The 15,784-nt window shown below is 41.4% G+C and overlaps 1 protein-coding gene across 5 annotated transcripts in view; it reads right to left on the reverse strand.

Moving 5' to 3' along the window:
* The window catches only part of twin (CCR4-NOT transcription complex subunit 6-like twin), a 287,376-nt gene that overhangs the window by 135,065 nt on the left and 136,527 nt on the right, over window positions 1-15,784 (reverse strand). The window contains exon 1 of one of the 5 annotated variants that reach the window (XM_011304863.1): window positions 13,566-13,589. The exons of the other annotated variants lie outside the window; for them this stretch is intronic. The gene's annotated coding sequence lies outside the window, so the exon portion shown is untranslated. Of the gene's footprint in view, window positions 1-13,565; window positions 13,590-15,784 lie in introns of those variants that run through there. 5 annotated transcript variants of the gene reach the window in all.

The raw sequence follows: 15,784 nt of genomic DNA on the forward strand, positions 1-15,784 counted from the left end.
ACGTGATAACACAAACTGTTTCAACTCGGTGAATCGGTTGAAGGGTTCGGCCACTTTTATTTGGAATGATGTGTGGGTGAGGTGAAATACCGTCAGCTGGAGCTACAAATTGCCGGTATGGAACACTTTTACCTGCAACTTGATTCAATTTTCCTGGGTTACGTGAAACTCCTGGACAACTGACCGCACGGATCTGTTCGGTCACTGCAGAGTTGACGAGGTAAGGGTAATTGGATACTCGGACACTCTTCTGGCCATTTTTTTTCAAGAGAGAGAATTGATGATGTCACGACGAGAAAATTCCTCCAAACATTTTTCTCTGTGTAATAAAAATTTGGAAAATCAGGGAGAAAATCAGGAAACCTCGGGAGAAATAAATAAATAGTCAATTCTTTAGGCGAGAATATTTTTTTTAAGGGGGAAAAAATGGTCTCGGCTCTAGAATTTTTTTTTTCTAACATCAGGGAACTTTCCTCTGTGGACGACGTCAAGCCGTTTCCATGAAAATTACGACTAACCTGACCATAAAATTTCAACTCTCTCACCTACACTTAAATTGTGAATTTTCTTTTGCTGAAAGTAAGATAATTTTTATCTGTGGAGAATTGGATAGAGGGGAGTGTGTAACGATGATTCGCTGCTGTTTTTTCCACCAATTTTCTAGTCCAACGTTTTATGCGCGTATGAAAATGTTGCCGAGATGTCAGCGGTTTAATAGCGGAAATTCGCGTTTGTAAAATCCCCGTGTGTTTTTCATGTCTTCCGTTGTAAATAACGAAGGGGAGACAGTGTCGTAAATCAGATTGCGAATGTTAAGAGGCAAGGCTAAAGGAAAATTTATGCCTATCGAACGTACTCGGGCTCGATGCATTAATTATCGTCATGTATGGTTGATTACATGAGAAATTGAAATATCGCCCTGGGTCGGATTTGTCGGTATCACCGGATATTGGTGACTGTATATAGAGATAAATTCCTTAAATAAATTCCAATGTACGACACTAATCGTTATTTAGGGGAAAAAATAACGAAATTTTGAGTTTCTCAATTGATTCACTAGAATTCATGAATTCATTACTGAATTTATCCCAGTGAGCACGCGACTGTGACGTGAGTCAACTTTAATTAAAAATTAATCACCAGTTGTTAAAAATATCTCTCGAACCATTGAAATACCATAAAACACGAAATTATTGTTTGAAATGAACGAAATTGTTCGGGAATTCCCCGGAAAATTCCGCAGTCATTAATTCTCAATTCTCGGTTCCGTTGAATACGTCAATTACCGTAGTGCGTGATACAGAAAAATAGTCGGTTGGAAGATCAGGGGATGTGGGTATAAGCCCGAGCCATTAAGCCCAGACTAGCGGATCGATTAATCAATTCAATTACGCAATAAACCATTTTGCCTCTAACAGGCTTATTGTTTCCTTCTGAAAGATATTATCGATTTATCCGCAAAAACCGTGAATTTTTTCTAGTGTCAAAACAAAAATCACTATTCTCAATTGATCATGTGCACTTGTCGGGGATATTATTACCGTGAGTCACGTGGGTGGCGCATGTGCCAGCATCATTAGCTCGAGCATTTTCCGCTCGAGGGGAGATGAATTGCGTAATTCACGGAATTCTGGTGAATAAACTAAAATCAACTTGAGGTGTAACTGACGAAGTCGTATAAAATTCCACATTTAATTCTCTAAAATTAGGACTAAAATGAAAATTTGAAATTCCATGAAGATCTCCCCCTGAAATGTACCCAGGAAGTGTTAACAAATGTTAAATCGCCGGTATTCATTACCCCTATCGGTACTCACCAGGAATTTTGCGGGTGATTATCTACTCTCGGGCAACTTCCTAGGGGCGGTGAATCTTCAATGATCGCGAGGAACCAGCCTCTATCCCAGGGTGAACTTTCATCCGCTATGGGTCCCCCGGAAAACCCGGTGCAGTGCACTATGGAGTTTTCGAAGGTAGCAAGTAGTTACTCGTAATATTTGCCAGGAAGTATTAAGAGTTGCGAGACTAGTGGGCGGAAGAAAATGTGGCTGTAGCCCTCTTCCGCAATTTCCGAGTTGCCACACCATCTTTCCAAACTGACCGCCATTGGATTATTCCATTAGAAGGGAATGTTCATCGGATGTACCTGAATCAGCCGGTAATCCAAATTTTACTCACAATAATCCATCAAGAAATTCACCAGCATCGACAGCGAAGACAATCGTCGGATTCAGCGGATTTTTTTAAATAAACAAATCAACTGTCAACTTATGATTCCACTGGGTCTGAGAATAAGCCGGGGTTAGCCAAATATTGGATTGAAGAGTGAATGCTCACGTGAGATTTTAGATACAACTTTGAATATAAATATTACGCACTGCCGGGGGCTTAAGGATTTACGTTATTATAGGGCACTGGCTTAAAAGCTAATACCGCCCAAACTCCCGGGGACTTAGTGGCTCCTGGATTTTGCATTGTACTCTAAATTTCAAGAGACCGAGTTTAACCGGTGGCGGAAATTTACCAACCTAAACTTTGTTCTTTAACGATACACGAACAACTCTTCAACTGTATTAATTCGAGTGTGTGTTGAGAACACCGAAGGTAAATCATTATCAGTAAATCCCCTCGTGCTTCCGAGGACCTAACATTTGTCCGTCCGATTTTCATCCAATTTCCAATATCCATTATCATAATTTAGTCGCAATAAAAAAATCTGTGCGTGTATAATTAATATTTATTTCGCCCTCATGCTGTTTTGCGCACGGCGATAGCACAGAATTGAAGAATTGATCTCGCTCTTATCTAAAACGAAGTTATCAACATCATTAAGACCTCGGTGATGCCAGATGGATCTACCGCATCGCAGTAACGAGGTGCGTGATACTGTGATAGATTACGCCTACCAACATGATCAAGGTTTCCATTGCTCGTCGATGTGGTTGAGTCAATCGATTTGCACCGTTTGACTGAGGGAGCCATTGAGATATTGAGTCATTGACCCATCGGGGTCGACTGTCTACATGATCAATGTGATTGTCCACTTGAGTGGAGCGACTGATCGACCCTCTTTCTCCTGGAAAGATCGTAACCACCTGCACCGAGTGACCATTGTCACGGATGGCAAGTCATAATGCCCCGGATAATCCTGAGTTTGATGTGCAGCCTGATTCTCCAGAGGGAGACGTTTATGGAGATCAATGGAAGTGCGTCAGGTATCAATCATTTACCTGTTGAAAAACTTCATGTTCATTGGAGCGAGAACAAGTAGATCGCAGTAGCTCCACCACCGATTGGTCATTTGTCCGATCTAACAAAGTGTTTCTGCATTTGGTTATACTGATTTTTTCAAATCAATCAAGAGATAATACTGATATAAAAATAAGAAAGGAAAGCCATTTCGAAATATCTCGACTGAGCGTTATTAAAATTTCGCCAAATATTTAGCCCCGGATATTTCCCGAACGAGGGGTGATAGAAATCCCCGGTAAACGCACGCTGAAAGCCCTTTCAATTTCAAATGAATGGGCGGGTGATTTCTTTTGAATAAAAAATCGACAGCTCGAACGCGACCGCGAAGCCGTAATTACACCTCATAACACGACTCCGGAAATAACATGGCCACACACGAGCCGAATGACGCTGAGTTCCAACGAGCTAATGAAAATCCATTCCTAACCCCATCAAGCCAACTGTTAATAGCCCAGTAGCTGGGCAAACCCTGAAATGATTCGCCGCAAACTTGACCAGTGACCAGGGCATTATGCCCGAAAGGACACAAATACCTCAGCGTCAAAGGCGTATATACATTACATGCTTTACCGATGATAAATGTGACCAGACGTATATGGGCAGTTCATGGGCTGCTACCGACAGCCTCATACGTCAAACCGTTACACTGACCTATACACTGAGTGCAGAGAGCAGTGATTATATCACGGCCACCAGTGTATCGTCCAAATGTGCACACTTGTGCATACACGCGTGACTCCAGACGTCCATTATCCAAAATTCGCGCACAATAATTACAATTCTCACTCCCTCTCACAACCAGTGGCCAGGGGAAACCTCTGGAGTTGTCCTGCATTTGGTTTTGGCCCCACCCTGGAACAAAGTGCCAAGCATATATCGCGGGGGATGTTGACGTTCTGGACATACACAACACCCAGGACCCACCAGCAATACGAATAGTTAGGTGTCGAGTTCCAGTGGATTCCGTAGCGTTTGCGGAATGGAATGCTTTGCATAATGCTCAAACCCCTCTTCGCCTCTCTCTATCTACCATTTCGACCTGGTTACCAGAGTTTCTCGGAGACGGTGCGAGGTGGTGGCCACCGGGTTATGAGTACACCCCAAGGGGCTCCAAGCGCTGCCCTCCAAATTACTCATACAGGATCACTTAATAACATGTACTGTAATCTAGTGACTGGAAATTTAAAGTCAAATGATTTTATCGAATATTTCGATCGCTTCTGACAAAATATATGAAATTTATAATGAAATTTCTGTAGATTTATCTGAACACTCTATATCAATACGAGAAAAAAAAATTGGCGAATGAACCAATAAAGTTGCAAATGGCGGTAGTGAAATTTTTCCTTAGCTGGCATTTTGCATCTCCTTTCTTACGCCGGCGCTACAATTTTTCTAAAGAATTTTCCTTCATATGTAGCACCCGACAGTCTCCCATTTTATTAAAATTTCGCTGACGAGCGGTGCGGAAAAATATACACCCTAAAATTTATATTTGAGGGTAAAAAATTTCGTCAAATATTGTTGGACAGAAAAATTTTCTAGTCCGCGTGAGACACTCCAATTACTCTGCAAATAGCAAAGATCGTTGGAGAAAGTCGAATGACGGGTGAATTGTGGAGAAAGAGTTGACTTCCAGTATTACGTATCCAAGTGTATGTGATTCAGCCACTGAAAAATATCCATGTGTGTTGCACACGCGGGTTTATTACTGAGAGCAATAAATAACGGTCCAGTACACACGTCGTCGAATAAAATACTCGAGTTCTTGGCTAGCTGATGGACAACGCACGCGGGAAAAACCTCGAAACACGTTTTCATCCAGGATTTTGCACACGTCTGGAAATAACAGACGGCCCTTCACTCCATTAGATTCAATTCCTCAGGGCGAGAGAGTGGCCACAAAATGGTATATCCAGGGTAAAACTTTATGCCAGTACCACTCACAGTTGACGCACTCTCAAACCCCGCGTCGGCAATTTTTTTTTCCTTTTGCTTTCCTCTTTTCCATCTGATTTCCCTCGGCTTTTCTCCCAATGACTCTGTCTTTTTCACTCGCTTTCTACTTAGTTCGCCTCTCCCATCCACTCCAGGACATTCCATTAGAGTGAAGTTCGATAACGATTGCCAGCGGCGTTGGAAAAAAAACTGTGGGACTCTACTGAAATCGAAAATCACTCCCAAACGTCTCTTTTACGAGATGAGTTCGCCAGTTTGCAGAAGTAAGGATAGGAAGATTTAATTTAATGGAGAATGGCGATTGAGACCGTTGGAGGCGGCCATCGGACGCTGAGCTAAATTTACACGGCCATTTAAACAGATGGGAATTACCAAAAAAAAAAAAAAAATACAATTACGATAACAAGATTATTTACCTCAGTCGAAAAAATTTCTGCTGAAATTTCCAACACGTCTCATGTCCCCATCTTTTTTAAATAAATAAATACTATGAATTTCTGGTGGATTATTCCATGAAAAGGTTGACGAGAATTTTTGAAAATGAGTTTTAATTGCAAAATGCCCGTAAATTGTGTTTTCTCTGTGTCTCTGTTTTCTCACTGATTCTCACAGCTATTTCAACAATGGGAGAAAGTTAACAACTACTTCCTCAACATTTTATGGTAATTTGCACTGTTATTTGGTCTGAGTGTATTTTGCACCGTTGATCCCCCGGTACGCATCCTCCGTGATGTACAGTGACCGTTGCAATGGCATCAATGCAATACAACTTTAGCACACGCGATATTCGCATACAGCAGGCCAATATCATGCGATATCATGACTGAAATACAGCCGCATATTTAATCTCTTTATTACCGTATAATAAGCCCACGTCAAGCTGTACAATATTCATTAATAACAGGATCGCAACAACGTGGCATTCATAAACTCTTGTTAGAGTATTTAACGTCATCAAAAATGGTAGTGAACAGCTTTTCCTACACGTGTTAACCCCGAAAAAACCAATCACTCCCGGAACAATGATAATCTTAATTGGAATCTTATCTCGGTGAAACGTCCGTGCGAAACTATATAATGAGCTTCACAATAAAACTCCGACACATCCTTTCTGGAGCCCCCTCTTCCTCAACAATCAACAACTCATTTTCATTCTGCCTCATCTGCTTTTTACCCGGTATAATTAGGTGCATTAAGTGTATGTAACGTGGTATTTCCAATATCTCAAATGGTGAGAGGAAGTATTTGTAGAATACGAGAAATTGCGGGGGGAAACTGAGGCTGATACTCGGGAAAAGGGGCAAATGAAATGGCAAAAGGCTGATATCGTATTGCCGCATCATGCGGTTTTCCTATCTCAAGCGATACATTTCCTAGATGGGCTATCGTATCGGTTACTATCGCGAATGTACACGCAACGGGGTTTTATTGAACGGTAGTGCTACCGCGTTCGGCCCAGCACTCGTAGTGTCAAGGGATGCACCATAAAAATTCATGTACTTCGGGTATATAAATTTTCTTCCTCTCACGGAATTTTTTATCCACAGATCGGATATTTGGTGAGGCCTCACGTAAACTCCACCCTCCACATATTTTTTTTTACATTATATATTTTATACTCCGATAATAAATTCTCCACAATTAACAGAATAATGAATAAAATTCATTGCGAGTTCAATTTTTGAATTTAGAGGCGGGAAAAACCCGTAATTGAAAATTCTTTCGAAAAAATTCAGATTAAAATTCCCGGAAAACAATTATCTACTGTGCCCCGAGAAAATTTCGAGAATTTTCTCATTAAAGTTAATTAATTCAAAAAGTAACTTGTGGAGTTACAAATAATTGATGGGAGAAATGGAAAAGTGCGCATCGATCCGCGGAATCACGAAAATTTTGCGGGATTTTCTAGAAGAGCGGTTCCGGTTGGATTATCGTGCGTTTTATCAGATGCGGAGTTCCAACGTCGATAGATTGTCACGGTTCATTGCGCCATATCGTTTGATTATGTTCAACGTCATGGAGAAATGGTAGTAATGGTTTCAGGGGGTGGACTGATGCGGAAGTTGTCGAGATGCTTCCGGGAAATCACCCCAAAGGGACAAACGGTCTGAGATCCCCCGATATCCATAAATTGTCATAATCACTCTGACCTCAGTATCCATTTTCCCAGTCGCCCTCGACGAGCTTCAAAAATCAAATTTTGCAAATCAATTCATTCTTCCATTTCATTTTATAAATAAATAATAAAATCAACCACTTGATTCCTTGAATTTTTTCATAAATCAGAAATCCCGCGATTTTTGGATATTGATATTGAATAAAAAATCGTGTAACTGAAAATTCAATGGGGATTGACTGATTTAATTTTTTTTTTAGATTCCTGAGAGCGCAGGTGGAGGCTTTTGATGCAAAATGATTTCTGTATGGAGTGAAATACTCGTCTCACGGTGGAGGAACGGGGATGTGTGTATGTGTACATCCGATGGGGTCCCCATGACACTCGAGACGTGGGAGGTGAGCACGTGTCCACTGCATCATTAGTGTTCCAATGGCTGTTACTCGGAGACCCCGAGAGGTTCTTCCACATAACGACCCCCTGTTATTTTATACCGTAATATCCAATTCCACTGGATAAAGTGTAATACGATGTGTATGGAATAGTAGTGGATGGACTTTCAGATGGATTTAGTATAAATTCGCCAGTTAGATGGGCTCGTCACACTCTCAAATTTTCATCTTAATTCCCAGACCTGAATTCCATAAATCCTTATCATGTTGAATTCGCATTGAAATTTCACTGAAACCCCCCGGATTTCCGTGAATTCTGCACAAGCTCCAATTTCCACCATTTCCCTCCCTTTTCAATGTCAGTCATGCGAATTATTGTCAGATTTTTCTGACAGCCCAAGACAGATTTATGGAAAATCACAAAAAGACATGACTCGAGTTTTTAAGATGAAAATTATATTTTTAAACATAATATTCTCCGGGAAAATTGTCTTCATAAAAGTAAAGAGGAGACATTGCATAATTGTCAGATAATTTCTGGAGCTTGGGGAATTTTTGGTATTGATTTATTATTTATGGGAAATTACCAATCAAGTGTCGGATAACAGGAGGTGAAATGGAGAGTTGGTGTAACACAATTTTTGGAGAGTTTCTGTGGTATGATCATGCTGGTTCCATCCTTTCGCTGTTTCATGCATAACAGACGCATTCTGCATAACGTAATATACCACTTCATATTGAAACTCGAATGCTGAAGGTACACACGCCTCTCCCGACAAGACGGAAATAGAGTGAATATCTAGAGAGCCATGGTCCCGAGAGACGTTGAAATTGCACTGGAGATGTAATGAGAAGGAATTTATCACCGGGTTTCCGGATATTGCATGGGATGCGCTCAGGGGGATGGTGTGTATTCTCGTTTGGAATTGGAGGCAAAGTTTCCGGAGGGGAGACTAGGTGTGCTGGGCATGCTGGATGAGGTTCCAGAGTTGCTAACGGAAGTAATTAATCGCTCTTTACAGAGCGACTCGTTGTGAAGGTTCACTTGTGGACATTCTGAGTCATCATTGTGAATGATTATATTTTCCAATGATGTAATGAGATCGTCACCGTTGCAATTGCACTTGAAATTTTTATTTCAACCGAAACATCCAACAGCGACAAATATTCTGGCAGTTTTCAATTTTCAGGTCAAGGATTAATTTTTTATAAATTTTTAATAAATTGAAATATTTCATTGAATAATTAATTATCGTTCACCATCAAAGCCCCAATTTTCAAGATTAATGGGAAATTTAGGGAAGAATTTAATTAATTAAATTTAAATTGAGGAGAAATTTTCAGGTGAACATCTATTTTTAGATGAAATCTAAAATGGAGAAGTAGAATGACTTCTTTATTTTGAAGTACGAGATGTATTTTCTCCGTTTGTCATTTCAGACAGCCCTGTCTGATCAGAAAACTCCCACACTACTGCCATCAATTCGAAATCGAAATTGGAATGAATCCGTTCCACGCTGTGATGAAAAATCGAGACGAGAGGATGGAATTCCCTTAGAAAATATAACATAACGTAATTGGTAACGCGAACCACCCGGAGTCGTCTTCCCGGAGTATCGGAAGACACTAGAGTGTATCACACGACACATCTGCAACCGTAGACAAAAAAAAATCGGCAACGTGGGCGTCGATGGAATGCACTCTTTCTCTTTCTCATATTCCAATAGACAATTAACTCGATGAAGCAGGTCCCATTGATTCGACTAATAACCCAATAATCATTACTGAAGCCTCATAAAAAGCCGAATTAATTGGTCGTACGAGATTAAATCCCCCGTTCCACCAAAAATCGTCAATATTCCATTTTAATTAAATTCTAAATCCTCTGGAGTGGTACCACAAAATCATAATTCCACCGTTGAAGATGGAGGGGCACTCACTGGGGATAATGAATCATTTGAGCATCGAATAGGCATTTTGTATCCCTGGTAAATCGATGGCCATTGGTGGAATGGAACTTCCAAGTGGAAGTTCAAATCGAAGTGAATGCGAGGTGCAGCGCACGATGTTCTATTATCGGTGCACAGTTCAGGTAGAGGTGGCCATGAATATTTCCACTTTACATACCTACGGGTACGTTTGAATTCCGTTCGTTCAATCTACTTCATTGAATATCCACTTGTCTGTTCATTTCAATAAAATTTCGGGAAGGGAGCAAATAATTCATCACCAGGAGTCACTGATTGTTAAAATTGAGAGATAAAAAATAGACAGTGGAGCTTCGAATTTTTCAATATGAAAATTTGTGCATTCGTGGAAAACGGGATTCCGTCACCTGAAATTTAATACAGATAATTTTTTTTATTGCGTGCAGTTCAAAGGGTACATGGCGATGGCCTCCAGGTGCTAACAAATCCAAGGAGACAATGCACAAACGTCCCACCAACAACTTCCTGCATCATTCCTCACGACATTCTTCCAATGCAACCGGCGATACTTTATCTCCAGAAAGTATTGGGAGAGAATTGCTTAAATGCGTAGTCCTCTGTCATCCTGCTAACTCCGGTCCTGATATACGATATGATTATCCGTGATTATAGTGCGAACGGTAGTCGAAGACACCGAGTTGAGCAGTAATCCTTTCCATAAAGAAGTTAACCTCCGGCGTTGTAACGTTTCTTTACGACAACTCGTTGCTTCTGCCACAAAGTATGCGTTGAGCGTTAAAATCCAACTATTCTCTTTACTATCTTCCACTCGTCTTTATGGCATCACGTGTCTCGATGTCAAGTTTGCGGAAAGTCTCTCCCTCAAACAGCGTTACAATGTTTGTTGTGGATCGTTTGAGTGCCATAAAAATTATCTTCCAAAACGACAATTCAATTTCGACGTTGAGTTGACGCTGTTAACATCATTCCTGAATTTTTTTTAAATATGGAAAGTTTCCCTGAAGCCCCAAGGACGAGTCTAATCTATCCGAGGGAAAAACATGAAAATCATTCTGAAGCTTTTGAAGTTAATTCCGAAGGCGAGGCTCACGGGGAAAAAGTTGTATGACGGCATGTCTCATCGTCTAGTTGGTTAATCGGCGACGGCATCGGACAGTAAAAAGACCTGGAAGCAGCCACAGGGGTTTGATATGGACCCGAGGTATATCATCGAGGTGCAGCAGCTCCAGGAGTGCTTCACCTGAAATCACGCTCTTGACGGACCTTCCGCACCATTCGATAGGCTTATCGCCATGGGGATCGACCAGATGAGCAAAGATGAGAAAACACATTGAAGATTCGTGGTATAGATAAGAATCCGTCGTCCAGGAAGTCGCGGGATTTCATTCTCCACGCGTAGAAGCGATAATGCGAGGTGGAGAACAGCAATTCGCAGCTTCCGTATGTGGTGAGGTGGTCGTTACATTGGATGATGTGAATATTCACTGACTCGTCATATGAGGGCTTTCACTTTTTATTTGGACAAAAAAAATTCAATACCGCTTCGGGGTCTCATGTCGAGTGGAGCATTAAATTCCAATATGAAAAAGGTAACAGCAGCTGAGGAGCAACCCCACGACGGTGAATTGTTTTTCGTAGCATTTTACCACTTGGCCACTTGATAGCCAATAAATCAAATGCGCGCGACCTCGTTTATCATCCTTACCACGTGGATTTGCAAGGAGCCACGTGACTTTTTACCTCTCATTTTACCTGCACTCCATTGCAGCCACTTACCAGTGAGCCCGAGACATGGAAAATCCTCTGCCTTGAGACAGGGTTGAAGAGTCACGTTGTGCGTTTCACAAGTGAAGGCACACAGCTGAACACACCGATAAATCAAACCCCGTGATCCATAAATCATGCAACGATCCGCCATTATCCAGCGCGTGAAGCCGCCAGTTGAGTTTAGAGATAGCTCAGACGCGAGTTGAACTTTTCCTCAAACAGCCGCGGGAATACATAAATAAATGAATGAAAGTCCTCCAGGGGGTGTGAATTCCACCGGCTGTTCACTTTCCATCGTGGCGACACTGCGGTAGAAAGTCACCAAGATGATTTGCTGCTGACTGAAAAATTCCTGTCTCCCAGTAGCTCTGCCACTTTTCGCTCTACATTCCACCAGTGGTATAACCCGCTGGCCAAGAGTTGACGGTTACCTCGTGGAATGCACTCAGATCTCGACAAATTGATGGCCCGAGAGTTCATCCGGTGGCCACAGTCATCTTCCCTCACGATAACCCCGGAAAATTCTCATTCTCCAACTCGCAAACTACCACGTACATTCTACCTCACCCCGACCACTCGAAAACAACAAGTATTTCTCTTAATTTCCACCGGTCTAGATCCTCATGATCCTCACAATCTCCACCAAGACAAGACTTAATGCGGGTTGGCGTTAAATATTGGTTCATAAATTCTCATGCGCTCGTGACAACCAAGTGTAAACTTGGGGTGGAATACTCTGGTTGTACCGTTAGTCCATAACCATGGGTGCTTATTTGGACTTGGTGGTTACAGCTACAATTATCTTGCTAAAGCTGGCTGTTTTGCATTCAGCAGCCGTTCAAGAGCACAAAATTGAGTGCTGACAGCATCATTATCCGGTACTCGCGCCGCTTTTGAATCACTTCGGGGTATTGAGCAAAATGATTGTTCTTAATTTGAGGTAATGGGAGAATTGACGTTGTAATTGGTGTCATTGAGCATATGGAAATTAGAAAATGGGGTTGTAAACACTGAGCAATGTTCTTCATTGGAAAGATCAAGGAATAGGCTAGACAAGAATTTCTCGTTTCAGTTCAGTTTACTTGAAATTACCATTTTTTCAGCCCTCACTCCTTCCACAATGCAGGAATTGAATTATTCCTTCGTCGCGACCTCGCGATAACCTCTCCCCCCACCCTTCCCCCCACACCCGCGACTTTGTGCAGTTCCATTAATGGATGAATGGCTTTTGTTCAACAGCGACAATCGGTGAAAGTGGCTCTCTGGATCATAGCAGTTGGAAGGGTCTATTCCGGAACATGAGCGATATATAAAGCCGGTGCCATAAATGTCTTGGTCACGAAGTGCCCTCTCAAGCGTGCGCAAACAGCTACTTCCGGTAGACATCCTCAGACCCTCCGATAGTAAATCGATGCACAGCGAATGGATATCTATCTGGATTTCAAGGCAGAGATATGGTGCAACCCGCGTTACGACCACTCACTTTGTAAATTGGGTATTGAATTGATTTAATTGATGAGTGTGTGGTTCGTTAAGGGTTGCAGAGTGTAAATGATCAGTCGGTTACCCACCAGCTAGATGAAATAGCTTGGATACCTGCAGAGCGTCATCAAATCGAGATGAGAGGGAGAATGAGCTGAAGTAATGGATGATGAGGGGTGAAGGGGAAGGTAAAAAGTCTAATGAGAAACGCAAACCAATTAAAACGTTGAATTTGTAATTAAATGAGATGGTGACGGTTAAACGCAATTGCGGTGCTGAAGGTAACGAGTGGTTTGATTGGTCTCGTGTACAGTATTCTCCTAATTATGACGGAGAATAACAATAATTGGATTCCTCAATGCAGGTCTTCATCAATATCGTAAATAAACTTGGCTTGATGAAGCTCTCGAGGGCATCATAATACCGAGAAATCGTTATCGGTTTTCCCAGTGCTTTTCAAGGAGATACAAACGTCTGATTTCTTCGGGAGTCGTCTCCTGTTTTATACTTGGCTACTCTACGGTTATAAAACGAGTGAAAAAAACTGGTGGGAGGAGGGACACGTAAGAGAGAAAAAAAAGTTTCCTCAAGTTTAATGTTAGTGGCCCATGAAACTCTTGAGTTTTCTACTCAATAGATGAAACTTACCCACTGGTCTTGGGGTTATGTGCAGGACTCTCGGGTCACAAGTTTCTCCAACCTCTGGGGTCTAGTGACACCAAAATAACACCGACAAAAGTCCTTACCTGAAATGCATTAAAGTGGAAAAAAAAAATTAGTCATAATAATTATAAAGTTGAATCACGGAGGGGAGATTAGAGGTGTACATGATTGGAATTTTTAGAGTGTCGTGTTAAAATTTGTCCGAGCTTTTGGGGATTGTTGTTTAGCAAACGAAATGAACAAACTTTGCGGTCTTGGCGGGCGAATTCAGACGATTCTCCGTGAGTCTCGGTGCACAAGTTACCATTATATTTCTACTTGGTTTAATTTTCTGGGAGTCTGGACTATCAGAGCTGAAGCATTCCGCGAATGAGGGAACTATCTGCTGCGATGTTAGGGGTGTGTAAATGTAAACAACCGGTGAGTTGCGGGAGATGAGCTCCGATGAGAAAAGAAAATGCGGAGGAAATAATACTCTGAACAAAAAGGAAGTTCATCAAAAAAAAAAAAAGTACTGAGTCTACTCGATTTTCGGCTTTAATGGGAGATAGAACAGCGAATAGGAATGGAGAATTTCATTTCCTTGGAGGTAAAATAATTTTTTTCCATCGATTTTTCCGATGTCGCAAACGTTAAATTTTCTTCTAAAGTCCTCTCAAGTCCCGTAAATACGATGCAATCGGTGGAAAATTCTCGCGGCAATATCTACGCATTTTTGCAGACACATAAATCCGCCATAAATGGAGTAATGAAGCGGTGACGCTTGCTCCACATTGAGAGTGCTCATTGATAGTTGTAAAAGTGGAGCCGCGGATCATTTAATGACCTGACGGATATTCCCCGATCGTTATGAAAGACGGTACTGGGAGTTGGTGAAAATACTATAACAGTACGTAATTATCCGTATTTCGTTGCTCGTAAAATTCCGTCGGATGGAGGTCATAATCCAGAATGGCTCAGGTTATTTCGAAACGATGTCTCAAAGCGCATTCAACCATTTTACCGATGTTGGGTGCGCGAGCATCTAATAACGGAAATAATTAACTCCAATGCCACCATTCAGCTCACCAGATATGCATCGTCATTAATTAACAAATGACACAGTGGCACAGTTCTTTGAATCTCATAGACCAAGTGATCACGAGACTCGTAATAATATCCGAGAATTGTAACCGTCTGGACTAGACCCCGGAAACGTCTATTGATTCGCAAATCCATTAAACTCCGGGGAGACAAGACAGTTCAATGTGGAAGAAAGCCTTTTGGATTTAAAACTTTAAATTGGATCTCTCGAGTTGGGAAAAAAAAAGAGGCGGATGGAATAAGAGATTGGTGAATGATAAATCTGGATACCTGAAGAGGAGTGGCTTGAAGAAGTCGCGAGAAAATAACGGTGGGAGACGATTTTTACAATTAATGTAGTTTGAGGAAAGTCAGAAGCAATTACTGAAACAACTGTGGGCTCGATCTAGTTGTTCCGAGTATTTTCAAACTCGCACGGGATTCTAGAAATTTTTCCACCGGAGTTGTTAAGTTTTTACCCTCCCCAGCCGAGTCCGATGAAAAATGTAAGCCGCCGAGTGAGCAAATTAAAAAGTTTCAACCCTTGCTCATGATAGTTATCGTTATATTGTGGGTTGAGGGCTACTGGGGCTTCTGGTCAGGTTAATAATATCCTTTGGATACTTTATATGGTGGGGTATGGCGCTAGGGAAACTTTCGAGCCATGCGCACCGTATGTTTGCCTTCACAACTTGCTTTCCTCCAGCCCCCGAGGAAACTTATTCTCGGCTTTCTCCTCTCTCTTCTGGGACTTAATATGCGGTGGAAAGATCACGGGAAAGTTGAATGCTTGTACCGGCAAAGGGATTCACTGTCAGAATTCGCGGATGAGCAACAATATCCCAAAGTTCTCTTATTTACCGAGAAAATTATTCAAGGAATTTCAACAACTCATTCAAATAGAATTTCAAAGAGATTTTTATAATTCAATATTTCCCACATCGTATTGGTTTCCCCGGAATTTTTCAAAACGCTCGACATTCCTGTGATCATTGCAATTTAAAAAAATGTTGGGAATTAAAAAACAATATTTTTTACGGGATTAAAAAACAATATTTTTTACGGGATTAAAAAACAATATTTTTTACGGGTTTAAAAAATATTGATTGAACGAATCGTTCAGTGTTGTCTCTGGTGCGGCG

This window comes from Fopius arisanus, unplaced genomic scaffold, assembly GCF_000806365.1.
Source record: "Fopius arisanus strain USDA-PBARC FA_bdor unplaced genomic scaffold, ASM80636v1 scaffold00039, whole genome shotgun sequence".
Lineage (NCBI taxonomy): Eukaryota > Metazoa > Arthropoda > Insecta > Hymenoptera > Braconidae > Fopius > Fopius arisanus.